The 23626-nt window shown below is 53.1% G+C and overlaps 1 protein-coding gene and 1 long non-coding RNA gene across 6 annotated transcripts in view; one reads left to right on the top strand and one right to left on the bottom strand.

The window, feature by feature from the left end:
• CTXN1 (cortexin 1) overlaps positions 1 to 8659 on the bottom strand; it is a 35875-nt gene extending 27216 nt beyond the window's left edge. For 2 of the 4 annotated variants that reach the window (XR_005814777.1, XM_040537999.1), the window contains exon 1: positions 8510 to 8659. The gene's annotated coding sequence lies outside the window, so the exon portion shown is untranslated. The remainder of the gene's footprint in view (positions 1 to 8509) is intronic. The other 2 variants (XM_040538001.1, XM_040538000.1) reach the window with 1 other exon arrangement.
• LOC121060306 lies at positions 8526 to 18391 on the top strand. 2 transcript variants are annotated; one of them, XR_005814779.1, is made up of 3 exons: positions 8526 to 8618; positions 10667 to 10792; positions 11623 to 18391. It is a non-coding gene; the product is annotated as an uncharacterized LOC121060306 (long non-coding RNA). The 2 variants fall into 2 exon arrangements; XR_005814778.1 differs by having other exon boundaries at positions 11495 to 18391.
• Positions 18392 to 23626: the final 5235 nt, after the last annotated feature.

Raw genomic sequence — 23626 nt, 5'->3', positions numbered from 1 at the left:
TCTGAGCAACCTGTTCCAGTGCCTCACCACCCTCTGAGGGATGAATATCCTCCTAACATCTAACCTAAATCTCCCCTCTTTTAGTTTAAAACCATTCCCCCTTATCCTGTTGATATCTGATTGAGCAAAGAGTCACTCTCCATCTTTTTTATAAGCCCCCTTTAAGTAATGAAAGGTTGCAATGAAGTCGCCCCGGAGCCTTCTCTGTAGGCTGAGCAGCCCCAGCTCTCTCAGCCTGTCCCCATAGGAGACATAGGAGACCTTGCACTTGGACTTGTTGAACCTCATTAGGTTAGGTGACAACGGGTCCAGAGGAGGGATACAGAAAGATCTGAGGGCCGGAGCACCTCTCCTATGACAAAATGCTGAGAGAGCTGGGGTTACACTACAAGAGTCCTTACCAATCCCAAAATAACAAGGTCCTGATCACACATCAGAGCAGGAACAGAACAGGACCCAACCAGGCAGTGTTTCCAATATATTCATGCTAGAGGGAAGGAACATAAAGCAGGACAGCCTGAGCAGCCTCCATCCTCCCTCATTTGCCCTTTTGATCTCATTATTCCTCTAACTGATGTTAGTCTGCAGAAAGGCCAGGCAAACCCTTTCTCTTGTCATTGCTTTGACCTGCTGTACAACCACAGCAAGGTGCCCTGCTTCTCCACTGTTACAGGTACCTCAGTGACACAGTACCCATATTCAAGCAAAGTGGCCCAGTGGCTCCCTGGAAATAGGCAAGGGGAGGAAATTTTAGCTGGCTGGTGGGAGAAGGATATCTGAGGCAAGCAGCCCATATCCAGAACATGGATCAATATCACTGGGTTCCAGTGGGGAGGAAACTGGAAGGCTACTCCAAGAAAAGGGCAGGAAAAAAGGGAGTGAAAGGAGAGAAGAAACAGAACAGTACAAAACAAAAGAAAAATTGGCCTGCATTGCTCACCCTTCTGGGCCTTAATCCCTTCATTAGCACCCGTCTGATACAATTAAAGACAAGCTCTCCCAAATCTGCAATGCAGGCTGTCTGCACCAACAAAAGGTCCTGTGGATTCATCCCTGCATTTACCAGTACCTCCCAAGCTAAGGAGCATTTTCTGTGCGGTGCAGCTCCGTGGGGCTGGCCCAGGTCTGGCTGCACCCATGCACAGGACTGGGCTCTGCACTGAGGAGTGATGGAGAAGATCAGCTGAGCATGTGGTTCTGGGGTAAGTAGAGCTGGAGCGTGGTGCACACAACCAGCAAGAGCAAATGCACAGGGAATGAATGAAGAAGGTGCAACCAACACCAGAAAAAAAAAGAGAATGGGGTACAAAATGGGCCAGGACAAATGAACAAGGAATTAAGGACAGGTCCAACAGGAGATGAGTGCCAGGGTTGGTAGTGGTTGCAGGCAATAGCTTTCCTGTTACTTGGTCTCTGCACTCCTCCTGCTTTGATGGAGGATCAAATTCTATTGAATTCCCTATTCTTCTGGATCACCAGCTCTCAATGGTGGACTGCCTTATCTATGCCTGCACCTGACCCTTTCTCCAGTGGAACACTACTGCAGCTAAGTCTATAAACCCCATGATGACACAAACACTGCAAAGCAACACACCATAGCAAAATAAAATGTCTCTTTGGGGCAGCCCCATCTGGCCCCAAGAGCTGAAAACCCTTGCAAGATCCAGAACAACCTGCTGGCAAATTTATCCCAGCCTGAAACCCTTACATCTTGCCTTGGTGTCTTCCCACAGTCCCTTCTAGGAGGGGGTTTGTCCATGCCCACCTTGTCCAAGCACCACATTCAGTAAGCACAACTCACGGTAACTTAGGCAAACGTCAGCCTCAGCTGAGGGTCGACTGTGCCAACAACTCTTGTCACTTCCACACTTTGTACAAAACACCAAGAATCTGTGTGCAAGATGCACGCAAGACCCCCCATCCATTCCCAAAGCCCCCCAGCTCAATGGGCATTTATTAATTGGGCATTTATTTAAACCCATTTATGCTGGCAGGGGCTAGAAGCAGCACACTGCTGGGTACTCACAGAACCCAGGTGGTGCTGAGATCACGGGTTTGCGTTGGTTCTGCCTTAATCCCATTACATACACAAAGAGCAACATGTACAAGAACCAGACTCATGAAGTACAAAGCAGGCTGCTGGAAAGGGATAGAGGTAGCAAAACTGGCAAAACCTCTCCTGCAAGGCAGTGGAGAGAACCATAGATTTGACAGATATTTTCTCTTTAATTTCATGAGCATTGCCAGAGCTGGCCCCACACCAATACCTCACACCCCACAGGCTGAGCCTTCATCCCACACTCCCTCAAGCTGGGCCAGATAGGAGCTCAATGACTCAGTAAATATTTGGACGATGGGGGGCAGGAGACAATGGTAAAGCTGTCTCCGCACATGCTGTTGAAGCAGCATGTGACCATGCACATAGGTCCTGCCACAAAGATGCACGCACATATTTATGGTATGCATATCTGCCTGTGTGCCCTGCCTGTCCCTGCTCAGATGCACTGAAGAACAGCGTATGGCTCTGCTTCTCCCTGCGGGCTGAGTGGTTACCCATTTATTGTGGCTATTCTTGGCCTATCACTTTCTGGTTTATTATCCCCTTGGATTTATTTCTTTATTTCACTTAATGCACCGAAGAATTGATATGCTTAGAGCATCAGCACTCAGAGATGCTTTCAGAGCCAACTCACCAGATGACCGTGCAGGCTGCAGTGGTGGGTCTGGTTTGCTGTTGCTGCCTGGAGCACGCAGCTGGGGTGGAAGAGTGATGAGGACAGGCTGCTACTGCCATAAGAAGCAGCCCTGCACAGCCACACACCTTCATGACACGGAAACAGGAATGAAGACTATTTTAGAGGTAGTTGGGCGACATGGAGATTAGGGCTGTGAGTACTGTATCCTCTGGCGAGAAACACCTCCAGCCAATTTTGTTGGAGAAATGGCCTGTGTGCAGGGGGCTCAGAAGCTTGGAGAGGAAATAGAGGCAGTTAGTCTGAGCTGACAAACTACAGCTGCTGTCGCTGCAGGTCTTGGGAGATGAGCAAGTAGGTCCCATAGGATCCACAGGAGAGGAAAATAACACTGCACAAGATCTACTATGGCATTAAGCCCTGTGACTCGACTGATCCCCAGAGAGATGCACTTAATTCTGTGGCTCCACTCCCTGCCCCTACCCATATCCCTCCTGCCTTCCCAGGATAGCAGCAACATTTGCTGGAGGGAAAGATTACACCTAGGGAAGAAACATGATAGCTTCTCATGGGGCATGAGAAGTCACTGAACAGTAAAAAGGAATTGCTTGGAGGAGAGCCTCGCTGTGCAAAGTCACCCAGTGCCAAGGTGTTCCTCCCTGTGCCATGCAATGAAGTAGATCCCAAGGGGAGCTCTGAACCCACTGCTGAGCCCAGACCAGTCTGGGAAGATCCTACACGAAGCACAGCATGAGTCTTCATTCTGAGAGGTGCAAGAAGTCACCTGGATCCTCCTCAGCTCCAGCAGCATGAGAAACCAGAGCAACTACAAGGACGGGCAGGGACAACCTGAGCCCTTCACAGTAATTGCAGTAAAAAAGCAGGAGGAGAGGACAGCCATAGCCCATACATCTGGCACACACGGCAGTCATCCTGATGCTTCTGACAGCTCTTGGGACTATAAAGGCAATGCTTTAGTGTCAGCTCCTGATTCTAAGCATATCGGTTATTATTACAAAAGGGAGAGTTTCGTGGCTGGAGTAGAAAAGCATGGTCCCAGCATCTTGGATTGCTTCTGTAGGCAAAATGATTTTAAAGCCAATCCCAGGATTTTGGGAGTTAAACTCATGATGTTTGGTCCTGGCATTGACCATATTGCAACAACCATCTCGCTCAGCACTCACACCCTCTGCTTCCCCACAGGGGTCTCTCTGGGACCTGGGATGGGTAACGAGGCCAGCCTAATGGGCCACTTTCCTCCCAGCCTCACAGGAGCCAGCTGTGAGCCCCACAGGCAGCCTGCTCCTGCAGCACGGTTGGGAGAGGGGAGTTGCAGTCCTTTCTGCAGCAGGACAGAGCAAGCCTGGAGGAAAGCTCTCTGCAACTGGCACTGTGGGCCTGCCTCGCCTTTGCAGGGCCTGCCCAGCCCAGCAGATCCAGCAGCCAGGAGCATCTTTCCTCCATCAGTCCACCCAGACCACCTGAAGCCAGCGAAGCACTAATGAATTCACCTCTCCTACACAGTAATATGGCTTGGCAGGACATCTGCTAACTTTCACAGGGGAGTCCTGGCCAGAAACTGCTGCTGACAGCTCCATTTGTAGCTGTAAAGCAGAGCTCAAGGGGTGCGTGCAGAACTGTGTGCTGTACTGGGGTGTGACTGGTCTGTGGGAACCAGGGCCCACGATGATCATGAGCTCAGATCTGAGGACAGAGCAGCAGAAGGATGTGCTGCACTGCAGTATCCGGGGTTTGGAAGTCATGGTGAACATAATTCCCACCCAGCATCTGGTGTGAAGAGCCAGCAAGGATTCTGAGTGCTGCACATTTTGGTTTGGGGTTCTTAACTGACAGCAGGTGTTGAACAGACCCTGGAGCCGGTGGCCCCACAAGGGCAGCACAGCCAGCCCCGTGGGTGCCAGCTCTGGCTCTCCGTGTGTCTGGATACCGGTTGTCATTCTCCACAAACCAGGAAGAAGAAGCTCCTCCAGGCAAAAGGCTCTGACCATGTGGAGCCACACATCATGGAGTACTTCGTGACCAGAAGTGAAGCTGAGGTGGCCAGATCTTGCCCATTCCCCAGGATAAGGCCACAGGTCATGAGCCTTTATCCAGAGGGCCTGGTCCAGCTAGCCGAGGGCTACTACTCCCAGGTGTCAGCCAAGACACATGAAATGCCCATGAAGAAAAGACCCATGGTGAGATCCAGGTGCTATGACAGCACTATCCCAGTGTCCAGTGGTCTTCTAGACAGACCTTGGAGAAGGCAGACCCAACGCCAACATTATCACAGACAACTGTCAGCTTTGCCCTTGGGGTTTCTTACTGGCCAAAGGAGAGTGAGCGGCAGGTTCAGTGACACTGGCCAAGCACGCCACCAGGATGTGAATCTCCCACATGCTGCAGGTCTCAGACACTATCCTGCATCATTTGAAGCAAATCAGCTGGCAGACAGGCCTTGGCACTATTGACCAGGAGAGGATCCGTTCGGGAGACAGAGGCACACATGGCATCCACCAGGCCGCAGACAAGACCTGGCTCTGCTACGTAGGGACTAGGTGTGAAACAAAGACACACGGGCACTGCAGCATTACACAGCAGGACCTCCCCATGGCAGTAACATCAACAAGACATCTCAGAACTGCCCCTGCCTGCAGAATGCTGCTAGAAAGAAGGGGAGGCAGAGAGCATTGATGACAGGGCCATGGGGAGAACAGCAAATTCATGGGGTAGGAACAGGGTTTGGTTTGAGTAAGGGAAGCGCAAACAAGACCAGGCCTGATGTCAGCAAGCAGAGACAGATCAGAGAGGAAAAAAATATGTGCCTGAAGCTGAGCAAAGTTCTCTGCTTCAAAGCCAGTTAAGTAGCAATCAGCTGTTCAGGGAAGAGGACAGCAGAGCAGCTCCAGGAGCACAGCACAGGCTGTAAGGACTTTGCTCCAGCTGGCTAGGATGGGACAGGCCAGGACAGAGAGAATTTATGCCAGCTTTCCTGGCCCGTGCAGATCCTGAGTCCTGCCCAAGGGTTTAGTCTGCTTATCTCAACAGCACAATCCAAAGGACCTCGAGGCAATGCTGAGCAGCAGGTCTGGGACTCAGAAGGGTTCACAGGCTTGAGACCCACGAGCAGAATACTGCTGAGAGCAGACCCATGGCCAGGGGACACCAAGGATGCTGATCCCTGCAGACATATGCATTTCAGACCCTATTTACAGGTCATTCTGCAGGTCAGCACAGCTCTGCCCTGCCAGGTGACAGGTACACGTGCTGCTGCCACCGTCCTCCCAGCAGCCTCCCTCCTTGTGGCCCCATGCCCCGGGGCAGACAGTCCCATGCCACCTCTCTCACAGCCCTCTTCTTCTGCCTTTATGCCTTTATCCCCTTAGTTAATTGTAGTAGATCTGCACTCGAAGTGGAAAAGAAGCAGTTTAATGTCCATTAAGTTCCCCTTCAGAATATTAGATTCTGATCCATCAATTTTACTTCGTAGGCATATTTGCAGTGAAATCAGAGCAGCTCCCAGGCACCTGACAGCTCAACAGCGCTTTCCTCGTAGAAGCAGCTGTTCAGAAAACACATCAGCTCAGGATTTACTGACAGCTTGCAACATGAGGTAGTACAGAGCCAGGAGAGGATGCCACCGGCTTCTCTCACCCATGTCAGCCTCCATGAGCAAGCCACACAGCCAACAAAACGGGCCTGCTGCTGCATCCCCGTGGCTTTCCAGCACCCACCCACAGCCTGCCGTTGCTCCAGCCCTGACCTCTCCACGATCACCAAGGAAGTGCTGGTCACTGCTGTGCAGCCCACTCCATCCCCCGAGGATGGAAAGCTGCCCCAACCAGGCTGCAGACAGCGCAGCAGAGCTCATCGAGCACTGGAATAAAGAGCAGATTTCTCTGGCAGAAGCACAGTGAGGAAGGCAGCAAGACCTTGCCCTGCCAGCGCCACTTTCAACAGGTAAATAGCACGCTGATACGAGCAGCCAGCCTCTCCCAGCCCGGGGAGCAGCTTGGCAGGGGCTGTGCATCCTCAGAGCAGTGCCAAGTCATTTCCAGGGGGCCCTGCAGGCTGGGTGTTGCACCCATGCGACGTGCTTACATCCTGCAGAGTCGGTGCCAGGCATCCCTTCCCTTTCTGGAACTAGACCGTAGGGAGCACTCCAGAGCATGTGTCCCACAGAGGCTCCCCAAGGGTTTCCTGGGGTTTGGGGAAGAGAAGATTTGGGTGTTTACTGCCAGCAAGGACCAAACCAGGGCTGAATTGCTAACAGCAAGGCCAGAGGTGCACCACAACAAAGCTGCCTTCACCCAGTCCTCCTGCCAGGATGACCTGGTGGCAGCCAGGGCTGCAGACACCTTCCCAAGCATCCACCAGCCCTACAACAGCACTACAAGAACTACCCGCAAAGCAAAACGGAAAGACGTTTGCAACTCTGCCACTGCCCAGCTGCAAATCCTGGCCTGGCATACTCCTAGCCAAACTGCCTTGCCTGCCTAACCCCATATCGAGGGTCCCTGGGACACCAAAGTCCCACTGGGTGCAGTGGTTCTGTTCAGCTCCAGATCTGTGCCCCAAACCAGCAGGGATCAAACGAGGCAAAGCGATCAGAGCCGTGAATGCCTGGTTACAGGACCATGATCTGAGCTTGGGGTGATGAGGCATTTGCAGTGCACAGAGGGTGAAACTTGTTAAGTAGCCAGAACTCGAGTCGCACCTCCCCTCCTATTGCACACAGGTCTGCCCTGCCCTCCTAAAGATTTTCCATCCCTTATTTTGGGGCAGATTTATGGCAAATAGTAATAGCTGGGAAAAAGAAGAACAGATCCTGGAATGGCACAGATTTAAAGCTTGAAGTCAAGTGCTGGGGAGCCCACAGACGCTGTCAAATCCATACCTGTCACTGCTGCCAACGGCTTTTACCCTCGTGTTTAACATGAGGCTCTGCACCAAAAATTGTCTGAGCCAAGCCCAGTCTTCCCACTGTCTTTCCATGGATTGGGAGAGATGAATTCCCTCTGCCATGGGCTGGGCTCGCTGACACACCCAGCACTGCAAGGAGAGTTCCTGCAGCTCCAACTCTTCCTAGGAAGGAAGATTTTGCTCTTTGGCTTGTTCCTTTATCCCAAGGGTCTGTGCAGTTCTCCCCTGCTTCCAGACAGAACCGCAGCTCCAGAAGGGAGAAATCAACTTAATTTAACTCAAAGTTCTTCGAAATTCAGAGCAGCACTCCAGCCCCAGAGGGTGGGTACTCCCTGAGGCCATTCGGTGGAGGGGGTCTCTCGCAGCCGCTCCGTCACTCCCCGCTGTAAGAACTCCAAAACCAGCAGTTTTGCAGCAAGCTGCAGAAATCCCCAATTTCTGACTTCTCCCCCAGAAAAGGCCCATCCCGATTTCCTGATGTGGCAGCAACAACATTTCTCCCCCCCCCCGGAAAAAAACAAAACAAAACAAAAAAAAACCTTTACCACCCCCACCCCCCCCCCGCCACCCGAGGCTATCTCAGACCCCCGGGGGGGCTCTTCCCTCCCCCCCCCCACCCAATTTCTGCAGGGCACACCGCAGGGGGCGATGCCCCCGGCAGCCGCAACCGCCTCGGAACCGGGAGCGGGGCCGGGGGCTGCGGGCACCGGGGGCTGCGGGCACCGGGGGCGCTCCCCCCCCCCCCTCCCCGCGCCGCCCCTGCGGAGCCGCTGGCGGGCGGTGCCCGGCGCAGCCCGGCCGTGCTCTGCCGCCTCCCCCGGTGCCACCGAGCCCAAACTTTGCCGGGAGCCCCCCACACACACACAAAGCCCCGGGGGCAGCCCCCGGCTCACCTGAGCTCCGGGCGGCGGAGAGGGGCCGCGGCCGCCCCGGAGCTCCCCGAGCCCATCCGGGGGAGCCGGGGAGGAGAGGAGCAGCACCGGCAGCGGCAGAGCTTGCGGGGTTTGAATTCGTCCAAAGCCGCCGTGATTGGGCTGCGGGGATCGGGGGGGAGGGGTGGGGGGGGGAACCGGGGCGTGGGGGATGCTCCGGGGTGGGGCCGGGGCCGGGAGGAGCGGGGAGGATGCGGGAATGCGGGGGGGCGGAGGGGGGGGGGGGGGGAGGATGCGGGGGTCGTGCTGCTGCTGTGGGGATGCAGCGGGGGGGAGTGGAAAGGGGGGGGGATTGCGGGGGAATGGGCTAACGGGGGGGTGCGGGAGGTGATGGGGTACCCCGGGGGGCCGGGGGGATGCGGGGGTTGTGGGGGGGGGATGAAGGGGGGTGGGGGGGCGATGCAGGGGAATAGGGTCCTCCGGAGAGCCACGGGGGTGCAGGGCGGTGTGGGGGAGCCGGGGGTTGTGGGGGATCCTTGGAGGGTGTGGGGGATCCTTGGAGGTGCAGGGTGGGGCGGGGATGCAGGGAGGAGTGGGACTGTGGGGTTTTTGTGGACACGGAGGGGGAGTAGGGGGATGCAGGTGCATTGGACACGGGGGGGGATGCAGGTGCGTGTGGTGTTCTGGGGGGTGGCCAGGGTGCTGCGAGGGTTGTGGGGTCCTGGGGAGGTACCGTGAGGATGCAGGGGGCCAGGCACAGTGTTGGGATGCTGAGCTGTGCACAGGAACAGACGCAGGGTGAGGGATTTCTATGGGGACACAGGAGAGGTGTGGGGGTTGTGGGGCAGGGACCAGTGGGCTTCTAAGATGCAGGGAATACCGGGGAGCAGGAGGGCGCATGGGGTGGTGCTGTGCAGAGGGTGATTTCTCAGGGAGGGTGCAGGGAAGCAGGGTAACACCCAGAGGAGGGATGGCTGTGCAAAGGGGGCAGCGTGCGGGAGCATCCCAGGGGTACCCCAGTATCCATCCCAGGGGTACCCCAGTATCCACTGGGACCAAAGGGAGCGATGTGGCTGCAGGGAGGTGTGGGTGGGCACCAGGGCGAGAAGGGAGGAGGCACAGCCCAGGGGATGCTGGGGAAGGGGACACAGCCCTAGAAGAGGACCAGTCTGCTGGGGCAGGCAAGAAAGATCCAGGCAAAGGCCCCATGGGGTTTTTGGTCAGGAGGAGTTCCCCGTCAGATGCAGCACTGCTGCTGCTTGTGCTCAGCACCAGCTCTCAGCTGGGAGCACGCCTTGCTGACAAAGATTAGCAAAAGCTCCCCCAGTCCTGCTGGGGCCTCCCCAGGGGACTTTCAGGGCCAGCGTTGGGGACAGCAGAGGACTTTTGTCCTCTGCAAAGGTGCAGAATAGATATACAGAGAAAAAAAAATGGATTAGAGGGGCATTCGAAGCTGTGGCTACTTCTGGTGGGCACGACAGGGCTCAGCGTAACTTCTGCAGGTGCTGAGTCCATGCCTGTGGGCCTATGTCAAAAAGAGTGCTACATCTCCCTCGCACACTCAGGTTTTTTAATGCTACCTATTTGTGACACGTCTGATGTTAGCACAGGCACCTTCCTGCAAAATCCGTTTTTTCCTAAGCACTTTGTCCCCGTAGAGCAGACTAAATGCTCACCGCATGCCAGACCCGTGCGTACAGAGGTGTGATACCCCAGGCGTGGCTAACTAAGCTCGGGGGAACTGCAGGATGTGCACAGATGAACTGAGACAGGGAGGGATTGGAACCCCCTCCCAGACCAGTGCCAGCATGAAGCCACAGTCCCAGGGGCTGTCACCAAGGAGCCACTTTCTCCATACGACCCCTCCGCCATGCAGCAGCTCCCAGGGAGGTTTGGCTCCCACTGCTGGATGCACCACAGCTCCCTGGAGCTGGTCTCTTCTCCAGGACGGGTCCTGGTTTCTGCCCCGTGGATGCTGCAGGCACTCAGCATTGTTTTTTTTGGGGGGGGCAGGGGGCTGCAGGCTTTGTCTTCCTCTCTTACATCCCAGAAAAATCCCAAGATTTTCGTGGGATTACCACGACAAGCTGGTCTAGAGAGTGGGACAGGCGCTGAGACTAGAGGCAGGGGTGACCATGATGTGTTGAGACTAAATCACACGCTGCTCTCCTCCTCCAGCTCCTCTTGCATCTCCCAGGCACTGCAGAGGCTGCACATCCTTTGGGAGGAGGAGCAGGGACAAAACATGGCTGGAAAACAGCAAAAGCAGGACCCACACAATCTGTCCCCACCCAGAGCCATGCGGTAAGTCTCCCCAGCATCCTTGAGGGCTGGCATCTGCTCCGTACCAGCTCTGGGGCTGTCTGAGCTCTGGCCCTCCAGCACTTGCCAAGACCTGGATGAGTCACGGCTGCTACAAAATTCACACCTCCCGCGGGTCCCCACCAGTTTTATCCCCAGAGCTTATTTCAGCACACGAGGAATCAGAGACAGACCATTCCTTCCGGGATCTGGGGAGCCTTAATCCCTGTGTCCAACACTGGAGGTGTGTTTTTTTTAAAAAAAAACATCCAAAGCTCTTAGAGAACTGTCTGGGTGAAGGGAGGTCCTTGCTGGCATACCCTTTGGGATATACTCTTGATATTTACCCTTCAAATCACGTAGGGCAGTGGTCTGTAGCTTCTAAAAACCCACGTTGAGCACAGCAGAGCTCCCACTGCACGTGTTCCCCCATCCTTTCTTCCATCCTGCTCTTCCCAGGAGAGAGGAGCGGAGCTGCTGAGCTGCTCTGTCCAAGGCAGAGCTGGGGTCAGGTTCGTTCTGGGGTTCCCATTAATTGGGAATTGGTGCCCATGGGTGAGACAGAGGCCTTTGCTTCAAAGACAGTGGGAAGCTCAGAGCAAACACCAGCTTTAACAGCATTCACACCCACCGCCAGGGCCCAGGAAGGGGCTGCTTAGCTTCGGTTGTACAATTCACATTTTCTATTTGCTTAAAAAAATTCAGCCCTGCAGAGAGATGCCTTGCTCAGGGAGCAGACCAGGCAGTTGCCTACCTGAGGAGGCTGGCAGTATCTAAGAGAAAAACAGGGAAAAGCATCGCTGTGCACTGCTCGTGTGTATCTATGGTTACAGGAGCCTGTGCCAGAGCATGGAAGATGTTTCCAGGGAAATCAGACACGGTGGTGTCAACAGGGACTGCAGGAGCTCATCCTCCATCGGGGTAGGGTTTGGATGCTCAGAGCAGACCCACACAGCAACCGACAGGGACAAAAATAAATGCCTGCCATTTGGAGGAGAAACCATCCCACACACAGAGGGTGAGGTGGGCTTGGCAGGGAAACACAAGCACCACCTGCTGCTGCAAACGCTTGGCACGTGTCCCCAAGGAGATCTAAGCATGTGCCGAAGAGCTTCTCTTGTCCGGGCAGTTATTGCACGGTTATTGCAGTTATTGCGCAGTTATTGCAGTTATTGCACAGTTGTTGCAGTTATTGCACAGTTGTTGCAGTTATCGCACGGTTATTGCAGTTATTGCACAGTTACAGACCTCCTACAATTAGAGCTTATCAGGCAGTTTTAATCTAGCATTGCATCCTTTCCAAAAGAAATTAGTTATTGAGAAAGTTGTTTTTTTAAAAATCCTATATTTTCAATATATTTTAAGAAAACGGTTTCATTAAGTTTTTGCTGCATTTGCTTTTTAAAAATTGCGATTTTTGTGCTGTTATTCTCTTTTGAAATATATGTAAATCTCATCAAACAGCTTCAGTTAGCTTCCAGTTAGTAGTAGTGCAGCAGCAGAATGAAAATGAATGAAAACCATTCTAGAAAACACCTCAATTGAAAGCATGTAAGGGAAATACAAGATTTAGATCAAGGATAATAATAGAACTAATTTATTCACCTATTAACCTGTAGCCATTTCTCAATTAAAAGTTATTTGAGAACCAGCAGTACAAAACTGCATGAAATCACGGTGGTTTTTAAGAGGTAATGCAGATATGCTGAATCCTGTCTCCCTGGGAGATTTTCAGGCCTCTTCCAGCCCTCACCTCTTCTCCTTCAGCCTGGGACAGCTTTGAAGGTTTTTCTAAAGCTTATCTGCGAGCTTTTGGGGGCCTTGTCACTGACAGATGGTTTAACATGGTTTAACACCTTTAAAATTCCCTTGTGCAGGGGGAGCAGCCTCCCTGTAACCATGGAGCACAGCCACGTGTGAGACATGTTCTGCCTTCAACTCTTCCCCTTCCCTGATGCTGCATTTCAGAAGGAACTTTTTAACGTGGTGTTTCCCCTCCATGCTCTTTGGCATCAGGAAAGTGTTTTCAAATCATTTGCCTCAAAGAAGCTACGTGTTTTTTCCCCGTACCGTGTGGGCATAGTTACAGTCAGAAGAATCCACAAATTTCTCAGTAACTCATTCTTCCAGCGAGCTCGGATAACCCTGCTGCTGTTCTCTTCTGCAGCACTCCAGGAGAACTCGCAGCACTTTTAGCTGATCTACTAAAGGAGAAGAATCATTCTGGAGTGATTTGCTGCTAAAATGAGGCTTCAACAGATGACATGAGCATCTTGAGAGAAAGCACAGCACAGAACCCTTCTGCTCCACGGACCTGGGAAAGGCAGGTGCATTTCAGAGATGAAATACACTTAATTTAAAAAAAACTGCCACCTCTAAGGAACTTTTCTTAAACAAAGTTTCTTGGCACAGCTCTTTCCTTGTAGCTGCAATTTGACAGTGAACACATTGTATGTCCTGAAAAAAATACAATCCCTGTGGCAGAAAGACCAGAGAGGAAAAATTCATCTCGCAGCATGGGCTGCATGCCTGATATATGCTGTTTTGGTGAGGAATGGCGCACCAAAGTGCACCTAGAAAGCTACTTGTGATGTGTTCAAGATCTATCCTAATCATCACATTTAATCAAAATCAAGCAAAAAAAAATTGGAAAGGCCTGGAACAAAATCCCTGGTAAGAAGACTAAACACCAACTGCCCAAACTCAAACACAATGGGACTAATTAAGACAGCAGAGCAAAGCCCCGCATTTGAAGGTAACAAACTGAGAGCATGCGGTACGGGAAGGTCTGAGATTTCCAACCCATCCCATCTTCCCCCAGGCTCTCAGGAACACCACAACATACAAACAGTGTTGTGGTATTTAATGCCAGAAGGGACAATGGGATCATCCAGCCTGAGCTCCCATATTGTTTGGGCCATATACCTACATGTCTGGTCGAGATGTGTGTTGCTGAAAGTCATCTAGTTCAGACCTGAAGACCTCTTTAGCAGGACGTACCACCATTTCCCAAGGACTTTGTGCTTTAATTTAACCATCTTCACTGTTAAAATCTGAGCCTTTGCTCTAGACGATACAACAACCTGTGTGAATTTTTCCTTCCCTCCTGAATCTGAGCTGAGACCGAGCACTATTGTAAAATCCTGATAGATTCACTCCAGAAGGAATGCAGAATTGCTTCGGGCCAAGCTGAACCTGAACAGTGTCGAGGACAGCTGAGCTTAGACTGGAATTTATTCAGTCCTTGTTGAATCCAAACCAGGGAGAAGTCAGATCGTCCTCTCCCACACCGGGGAGATGTACGAACTAAGTTTTCTCACCATTTTTCAGCATCGTCTGTAAGAGGTGCCCATCCTAGCTGCGTGCAGAGTGCCATGGTCTTCTCACACAAGCAGCTGGAGACCGATTCCTTCCTGGCCCCGCTCCCAGCACCTCCAGGAATCGCAGCCCTTCCAGCAAAGCTGCCAGCTCACTCTGAGTTCTGTCTCCATCTGCCCACACTCAGCCTCCTCCCGCCACCTCTTACGAGCTTACTGTGACTGAGAAGGCCTCGCAGGCTCCTGAAGGTCTCCCGCAGGCTGAGAACGACTGCAGAAGAAAGGATGTTCCTCGCCACGGTAGGCCAGGGCTCAAGGTGCTGCAGAAGAACCACGAGGGAGAGAAAGGGGGATCATTTGTAGGGCCTGTAAGCAGCAGAGACAGGACCAGGCAGGAGGCATCTCAGAAATGTAGGTGGTGAGTTACCCCCATGTGCAGCCAGGCTAGCTGGCACCATGCCCCTGGGTGGATGCAGCAGTGCCCAAGGGCAGCCAGGACACCAGTTTGCAATTACTGTCGGTCTGTGAAGCCCACGCAGGGAGTATTTGCCTAGGGACAGGCAGAAATCCCATGTCTCTGAGCCCACCTTGGCACAATGAGCCTCACAGAGTGACCACAGCTTTCCAAGGAGCCACATCCCCATCGGATCCTCCCTTTCGGCAAAAGGCTGCTTTGGGCCACAGCAGCTTGGAGCTTTCTGCCTCCGTCTCTGATCTCCAAAACCTCCAGATGACCCGAGCAGCAGAGAGGGCCACAGTCAAATCCCCCAAGCCACTGTCAAATCCACAAAACGGCCCCAATCCCAAAAGGTCAGCCCGCTGGGTCCTGGTGGTAGGATGCCTCGAGCCGCCTCCTGCACTGTAACCACAGGACCCACTGGCAGAAGCCACCACGAGTAACGTGGAACCCCACTGCCTCCTTCACAGCTGCTCACGGATGACTTTCTGCAGCTGCTGGGTGCTGCAGACCCTGACGGCCGCGTGCCCAGGACCAGGAGCCCCAAAGGGCAGAGCAGGCTCTGCTCCAGCCACCCCCAGCGCTGGTTTAGTGCCCAGCAGGGATCGCTGCTGCGTGGGCTATGAGCTCCAAAAGGCGCGTGTTAAATCCAGGGGCTGGCTCCTGGGATCTGTCTGCCCTGATCTGGCATCTCCTGGGGAAACCAGGATGCTCAGGAGGGGTGCAAGGGCCTGCTCCTTTCCTGTCCAGGAGAAGGCAATGGACTAAAACAGGAAAAATGAGAGAGAAATGAACATCAGCTGCTCAGTCTTACAACAGCTCTTAGAAAAAGAGGAAGCATGGGGAACCCAGGCAGGTCCCCATTAAGCTGATGCCCTGCCACGGTCGATCCACGGTCGATCGACGGGTCCCAGCAAGATCCCAACAGCCAGTGAATTCCTGCATCGTGGAGGGGCCAGGGGACAGAAAAAGGATGTGTCCTTATCCCTGGGTCACACGCAGAGGCCAGAGCCAGGTGGGACCCGTGTGGGACCCTCCTGGGGGAGGCAGGCCCTGCTCAGGCCTTACCAGTGTGAGACAGTCCTGCCTCCCCCTGAAACGCTCGGGGAAAGTTATAAATTGCTTTTCCTCTGCTCTTCCCCAACTGTGATTATTGACCGTGGTCAGGCCGGTGGCTCAGAGCTTGCTAATGAATTGTAATTGGAACGAAGCTGCACTTTGACACGTTTTATTTTATTTATGTCAGAACTCGCCATGCGTTAAGCTGGGGGCTCATTAAATTAGCGAGGCAGACAGTTCCTGCCAGGATGGCCTGAGCTAATGGTGCTGGACAGACTTCAGCTGGGGACTGGCAGCAGGCATAGGAGAGATGGGGCCTGCAGAGAGCCCTGGTGCTGCTCAGCCCCCCACCTAGACAGAGGGTCCAAGCCTGGCATGCCAATACCTCTCTGAGCAATAAATTACGAATTTATCCTTCTCTGGACAATAAATTACAAATTTATCCTTCTCCGGGCAGCCCTGAGCCGTGCAGCTGCTCAGCTATATCTGCACCCAGCCTGCTCTCAGTCCCAACCCACCTCCCCAGGGATGTGCCCCCCTTCTTGCTGTAGGGTGAGCACGTCGCCTGGCACCGCACTGGGCTCCTGCCCTGTCTGAGCCCTCTTCTGTGCCTGGCTAACCACAGAGGATCTGTTTTGCCTCTCCTTCACCTCCTGCTGGCACTGCAGTGCCCTCTGGCCTCCAGACAGTCTCCAGGTCCAGACAGAACCTGAATTTATAATAATTGTGAAAGGCAAACAGAACGGAGAAAAATCGTCCCCCAGCCAGCCTGCTGTCTCCCCGCATTGGCTTTTGGCCTGCTGCTGCTTTCACTCAGACCTCTCGGGCCGGTCTTCTCTTTCTCTGGAAAGTTCCCCTATTCCTGTGTCTGCTCCCTTCTACATTTTTTTTTTTTGCTCAGCTTTCTGCCATATTTATGGGCAGAATCCCATGGCTTACCTTCAGGGGGGTGTGAGTAGGAAGTCAGATGGCTCTTCCTTGACGTTGTTATGGTGTTGTGTTATGTTAGCAGATGTTGATCGTGATAAAATGATTTGTGTGGAACAGAGACAGTGCTGCTTGGGTGGGCTGAGTCCATCCTGCACCCCTAAGGACAGCAGTCCAGTCCTTCGCCCCCTGCTCTCCCTGCAGGACCCCCAGTGTTGCCTTGCAGGTCCCTCCGTCCCAATCCTGGCGTTCCCCATCACACCCATGGTGTTCCACATGGTTACAGCTCTGTAGTTGCCACCATCTGCTCAGGACCAGCTGGAAAATGCCAAATTTCTGTCCCTACCTAGGCTTCCTGCAGTGCTGGGAATGGATCTCTCTTTCTAGGGGCGCTCGGAGTGCAATGGGTGGGACAAAGGCCACGCTGCCCTGCCTTATTGATTACCTGTGTGCCCCCAAACTCCATTCTCAGGAAAACCTGAGAAGAGAAAAAAAAAAAAAGAGCGTGTGATCTGCTGTGATGAGAAACGTTTATACATTTATCGTCTAACCGTTGGAAAGGGGTGGTGAGAGGGCGTCTGACCGCAGGTCTCCGTGCTGCACCCAAGGGTGGCAACCAAAGGGCACCAAACTCAGTGCTTCTGGCCCCCTTTGCAGAGTGGGACTGGGAACCCGTGGGGCCCTGGGGGTGCACGACTGCTGCACCCAGCTGGAGGTCATCCGGGCTGCAAAGAGCCTTGCTCACAACTTCGTGGTACAAAAAGGGAGATGCTGGCTGGCCAGGGCTATTCTGTGATGCCAGCCCGGTGCCTGGCTTGTCAGGGCATCAGGGCACGGAGCCTCCCCGTGAACAACGCTGCTGGGGAGGCCGGGGCCACTTTGCACGCCTCTTTGGCAAAGAAAGTGGCTCCGTGCGTGGTGAGAAGGAATCCTTCACGGGCTGTGCCCCCTCAGGGTCCCAGGACCTTTCCTGCTCTGGGACCATCCTGTGCTCGCTCAGAGGGAGACTGCTCTGCATAAGGAGCTGGGAAGTGAGGTTTGGGAACACAGTCTCATCCATCACTGACATGTCTTCCTGCAGCAGAGAACCACCCTGTCTGGAAGGCCTCGTTAGCATTCAAATGAGGTGCTGCTAAGCATAGCCGAGGCTTCCCACTGCAGCAGGTCACAACCACTCATTCACCTGTAACAACCACAAAACCCCAGGATGCTCAATCCCCTCTAACACCACCTTCCCCCCATACACACCGGCACAGAGTACGGTGTGGGTAACCCCAGGGTGCTGGTGCCCACTGGCCATGGAGGCCCTTGGAGCGTGCTGTGCGCTGCCCGTGGGGCACATCTCATACCCTAATCATGGACAAGTACACCCCTAGTGCTATCATTACCGTGAGGGCAAAAATGCATAGAGGGTGACATCGTGGCCATCCTGAAAGCCACGGCAGGATAGTCATGTATGTCCTGCTCCTGAAATGATCCCAAGGAAGGGAGGGGGTGAGAAACAGCCATGGACAGGTTGAGAGCTTGTGGGTGTGAGTTAAAGACCACACCAATATAGGACAAATTGTGGTTGGGGTCTGTTATAGGCACCCAACCAAGGGGAGCCTGTGGATGAGGCCTTCTGGCTCCATCTACCAGAAGCATCGTGCTCACATGCTCTCATCCTCCTGGGGGATTTCAACCACCCAGATATTTGCTTGGAAAGCCACGTGGCAGGCAGTAAGCAGTCCAGGAAACTCCTGGAGTCCATCAAGGACAACTTCCTCATCCAAGTATTAGACAAACCAAGCAGAGGAGAAGCGTTACTGGACCTGGTGCTCACCAACGCAGAAGAGCTCATTAAAGAGGTGAAGACTGGAGGCAGTCTGGGCTGCAGTGACCAAGCCCTGGTGGAGTTTGTGATCTCAAGGGATAAGGGCCTGGCTAAGAGCAAAGTCAGGACCCTGAACTTTAGAAGAGCCAAATTCCAGTTGTTCAAAGAATTAGTGGATGAGATCCCACGGGACACAGTCCTTAGGGACAGATCTGATCAGAGCTGGAGACTCCTTAAGGATATTTTCCTTAGAGCACAAGAGCTCTATTCGTATATGTAATAAACTACACAGGGAAGGCAGGAAACTGGCATGGTTGAACAAGGACCTGCTGGTCAAAGTGAGGAGCAAGAAGGAAATGCACGGACAGTGGAGGCAGGGACACGTGGCCTGGGAAGAGCAGAGGGATGTGGTCTGGATGTGCAGGGGTGGGATCAGGAAAGCCAAGGCACGGATGGAACTAGACTTGGCGAGGGATGCAAAGAGTAACAGGGAGGGGTTCTACAGATCAGAAAAGAAAGGAAAGAAAGGCCAAGGAGAATGTACCCCCTCTGATGGATGAGAAGTGTGAAGTGACGACAGACAGCAGGGGACCAGGAAGCCCCTGCCCTTGATGCCATAGAAAATAGAGGCAGCAAGACCAGAGCTGGAGGGAGGCCGTGCCTCGAGCCTTGCATACTGCAAGGCAGCAAAGCCAGAAAGAGAGATTCACTTTTATTTATAAAAGTGGGCCACGTTATTAATAACCCATAATGACCGTATTGCTGTATATGGCAGCGTAAATATACACATTGCGTTACCGAGCCAGGCGAATTCCCTGCTGCAAATTGTTTGCAATTTGCAATCGACTGTGTCTATAATCACGGTGACTGCATGATTCCTGCTTTCAGTGCTGGGAGGCTGGCATGATAATGAGGGGCTCTGCTAATTGGAGCTCCTTTAACTGTAGTTTCTTGCAAGGAAAAGTTGTGCTCGAACCAGTCCTTCCCCCTCAGTGACAACAGAGCTGATCTTTCACTGATCAGCCCCATTCTGGCCCCAACATCAAGACTGGAGTAAAGACAAGAGAAAGAGAGTGAAGAGTGAGGGAGGTGATGCTGGGCTAAAGGGGAGTGAGGCAGTGCCAGGGCTGGCACCCAGACTGGCGCTCAGGACACGAGGATTTATTCCCCAGCCACCCATTCAAGCCCAGCATGGCTCTGACGAGCAGAACCGAGGAGAAAAAAACCATTCCTGAGTCATTTCTTTGGCTCCTGTGCCTGAGATATATCTCAGAGAGCTGGCACTGACAGCTAGAGGAACACTCTGCTGCTCTGGAGGTTTCTCTTCTTCTCTCGTGCTTGGTGTCCAGCTCTTGCCTTGCAGGGCTGATACGCCAGCGTGGCCAGAGCACAACCACACGTCCCTGCACAGGGCGTGCAGAAGACCCCAGAGCTTCCCACTCTGCGGGCTGGTCGGGTGTGGAGAGGGGAGATGTCACCAACTGAGATTCCAGTGCCAGCCTGAGGACAGGAGGCAGATGAGGGAAAAGCCTCCCTGGCAGGCGCTGGGGACAAAGCTCAGCACCAGCAGGAGGAGGGCAGGCTGCTCAGGACCACCCGTCCCTCACGGCTCCCATGGGAACATGGCAGGTTCAAAGCCTGTGCCCTCTGCGATGGCTTTGGTCTCTTTTCCAGGGCATGTGGCAGGTCTCTCCTTCATTTTTAGCTAGCACACAAACATCTACGATACATCTACAAAATGTCAGACACCTTCGTGGAGCAGCTTTTTGGTGAGTCACGATTCCCACAGCAACTCCATTCACCTTAAACACATCCTGGGGACGTGAGGCACCGTCGTGGCTTGGTGTCACTGAACGCCCAGCACCCTGGGCTCCTTCCTCCCGGTGCTGCTGGCGTAGAGAAGGAAGGAGTCAAATGCAGACCATGCAGGCTTGCCCTGCACAGCTCTGCAGCATGGGGAGACAAGAATCTCCATGGGTCCAAGGGGAGGAGATGGAGGTGGGCTGCCTTTGCTCGTAGACGGAGAAGCAAGTGACCCCACTGTCCTCTGCTTTCCCGTTTGTCTTATCAGCCTTTCTGCCCAGCACACCTCCCATCGGTGAGGCAAACAGGCCTGCCAGAGCCCTTCTGTAGCAGAGATGGCACCAAATATACGGGACGTTGAAGTTACCCGTGCATCAAAGCCACTTCTTGCTGCCCTGTCCCCCTTGTCCCTACCAGGAGTGTTCCCAACCAAAGGATAACCCTTAGCGCAGATAATGCCAAAGGCATCACTGGCAGAACTTCTTGCCGAGGCTGCTACAGCTGTGTACAGAGTGCTTCTGGGCAACAGGAGGGCTCAGCCCCTCTCTGCCTGCTTGCATGAACACAGAGAGTACGTGGTGCCCACTGCAGGACTGCCTCGGCAAAGGCTCCGAAATAACACTTCGAAGTAGTTGCTTTGCTGCAGGAAACGTCCAGCACAGGACAGGAACACAAGGATGGGATATGAAGAGGGAATTGGGGTTGTCACATAACCGGCTGCCTGGAGAAAGGCAGCCTGGTTTCTGCAGAGCAGCGGGTAGCATTGCTTGCACGTGCTTAATGTAGGCCCTGGGGATAACTGAGCACTGGAAGGAGGCACTGGGAGGCACCGGGCAGCATTGTGCCATCTTCTCTGAGCTCAGTAGTCCAGGGTCACGTCCCTCTCACCTGTTCCAGGCTCTGTGAGAAAGTATTTATTCTTCTGGGGCTTCCTCCAGGGGCTTCCCCAGCACTCATATTGTTCTAAGGATACTGGATCCATGTGAAGAACAGAAGTGGGCTAGAGCCAAAATTAAGAAACACAGGAATAAACACCTTCGGGTCCAAAGAGATGCCCTAGGCCATGCTCCTGTCCCTCTCCTGCTACCCGAAGAGCCCACGGTTGCTTGCTTGACCCCTCTGCCCTCTGCAGGCCTGTCACAGTATTGGCCCTTGAAACACCCTAAAATAGTTGTTTTGCTGCAGAAAATTTGAGGCTGGTGAACTGTACAGGGAAGCCCAGTACACAGAAGATAAGGGCCAGAAAAGCAGAGCCTCTCCATGGCTTTGCTACTTTGACCAAGGGTGGCAAAAAGGAGGAGCCTTCTCTTCTGCACTACTCTTTCCATAAAAGATGAAAGGGCTTCTCTTTCACTGGTTTGAAGGATGTAGAACTTAAATAGTTTAAAACATTCTAAACCCTAATGAAGAATGATGTCCCCAAGCTTCCTCCCCAAAAGCTGTTTCAGCCCCAAGCCCTCTCCTCTCCCCCCCAAGCAGAACCCCGGCTGCATTTTCCACAGACAGAGCTCGAGACACAGCAGGCTTGAAAAGTCTCGGCTCAATCAAATTACACTCTCCCAGGCTTGGTGCCTGCTTGATCTCATGAAACATAACCAGATTTCTCCTAAGAAGAAATCAATAAGCTAAGTGTCATTGTCTGTGCTGAATCCTGAGCTGTGCAGAGTTAATTACACTCCCTGGCTCCATGCAGCTGCACCCTGTGCCCTGTGCTCCTTGACTGCCCCTGCAAGATGTGCCATCGCACGCCTTTCCCATTGCGCATCAGTGGCAGTTGGGGTTTGTGTCCTCGGAGCAACTTTTCACCCATTTCCCACCTGACTATACGCATTAAAGGCAGGTCTTGCTGATATGAATGATGCAGCTGAAGACTCAACTTAAAACTAGAAGGAAGCGGCCCGTGGGCCACTTCAAATGAAATGGGGTTGGGGGAACACGGGAGTCCCCCACAGCAAAAAGCTGTAAACGGAGCCATCCAAATGACCCACAAGGATCATCGAGTCCAACTCCTCGGTCCCCAAAGGACCACCCATAAAAATAAAATAAAATAAAAATCAGATCATGGGTCTGAGTGTTGTCCAAACCCTTCTTGAACTCTGGCAGGCTCAGTGCCGTGACCAGGAAGCCCTGAAGCTGCTGCTGAGCCTGGTGTTTTGGGTTTAGACGGCAAGGTTTTGGTAGTGGGGTGCTGCAGGGGTGGCCTCTGTGACAAGAGTCCAGGAGCTGTCCTACTTCAGAGGAGAGCCAGTTTCAGACGGCCCCAAAGGGACCCATGGCAGCCCCCATTCAGTTCCCCCGCACTGCTCAGGGGGAGGATGTAGAAGAGGGTGGATGGGGGGAAGGTGTTTTGAGCTTTTTTGTTTTGTTTCTCTCTGCTCTAGCTTGCTAGTAATAGGTAATAAACTACATTAATCTCCCTATGCTGAGTCTGTTTTGCCCAGGACAGAAATTGTTGAGTGATCTCCCCGTCCTTATCTCAACCCCTGGGCCCCCTCCATCGGATTTTCTCCTCCTTTCCCTTTGAGGAGGGGGAGTGAGAGCGTGGCTGTGGTGGAGCTCAGCTGCCCAGCTGGGTAAAACCACCACAACACCTTAACCCAGATTTTTTTTCCCCAACACCAGTTCAAAAAATAATGTAAAGCATACCAGATAAAAGAAGTTTTGCACATGTTTCATAGAAGTATCTCAAAAGTTTTGGACAATAGGCTGTAGATTGCACATACATACCTAGGCTGTTGTAGACTCGTGTTTATCAGTGACAGCCTCTGTTCAGCTACGGAGGAAGCAGGGCAGGAGATGAGCAGTCTTCATGTTCCGAGGCCACTGACTCAATTTCTGTATCGTGTTGGTGATGAGACTTTCCCCACCCCTGATGAAGTTCAGGAAGTATCTCAAAGACACTGCATTTCCACTCAGCAGTCCAGACACTCAAATAAAGAATTAAGTCTCTCCACGCACAGTAGAGCCAGCGTGCAGAGATGTTAGATGAGATCCATCCCAGAAAAAGCCTCACCGAGTGAGGTCCACATCGTCCTCCATTTTTGAAGGCAGTCAGATACAGGGATTCCCTATTTCATGGCTGATTTCTGCACTGTAGAATTAATTCTGCTCAGATCTTTAGTCTGTGTGCTAGCGCTTAAAACATCTGAGTAAAAATCTGAAATTATTTCAATGGCAAAAGCACCAGTGAGAAAACTGTGATGAGGGAGGCAGCAGGGACTACATCCCACCCACCCCCAGCCTGCCCTGGGAGCAGAAGGACCTAGCCTGGTAGCCAGGCAGCAAGTTGGGCATCTTCTATGGGGCAGGGTAGACTGCTATTGAATTTGCTGCACACATCACCCAAGGGCTGTGAGATTGAAACGTTTCCCCCAAGGGCTGTGAGAGAACCCCATTTACACTCAAAGGAACTGATCTGGACACTCTTCCATCCCCACGTCAAGAAGTGCTACCCACCATCA

Source organism: Cygnus olor, chromosome 26 (genome assembly GCF_009769625.2).
Source record: "Cygnus olor isolate bCygOlo1 chromosome 26, bCygOlo1.pri.v2, whole genome shotgun sequence".
Classification (NCBI taxonomy): Eukaryota; Metazoa; Chordata; class Aves; order Anseriformes; family Anatidae; genus Cygnus; species Cygnus olor.
Note: the sequence above shows the minus strand (reverse complement) of the source record. Positions and strands in the feature narration are given on the sequence as shown.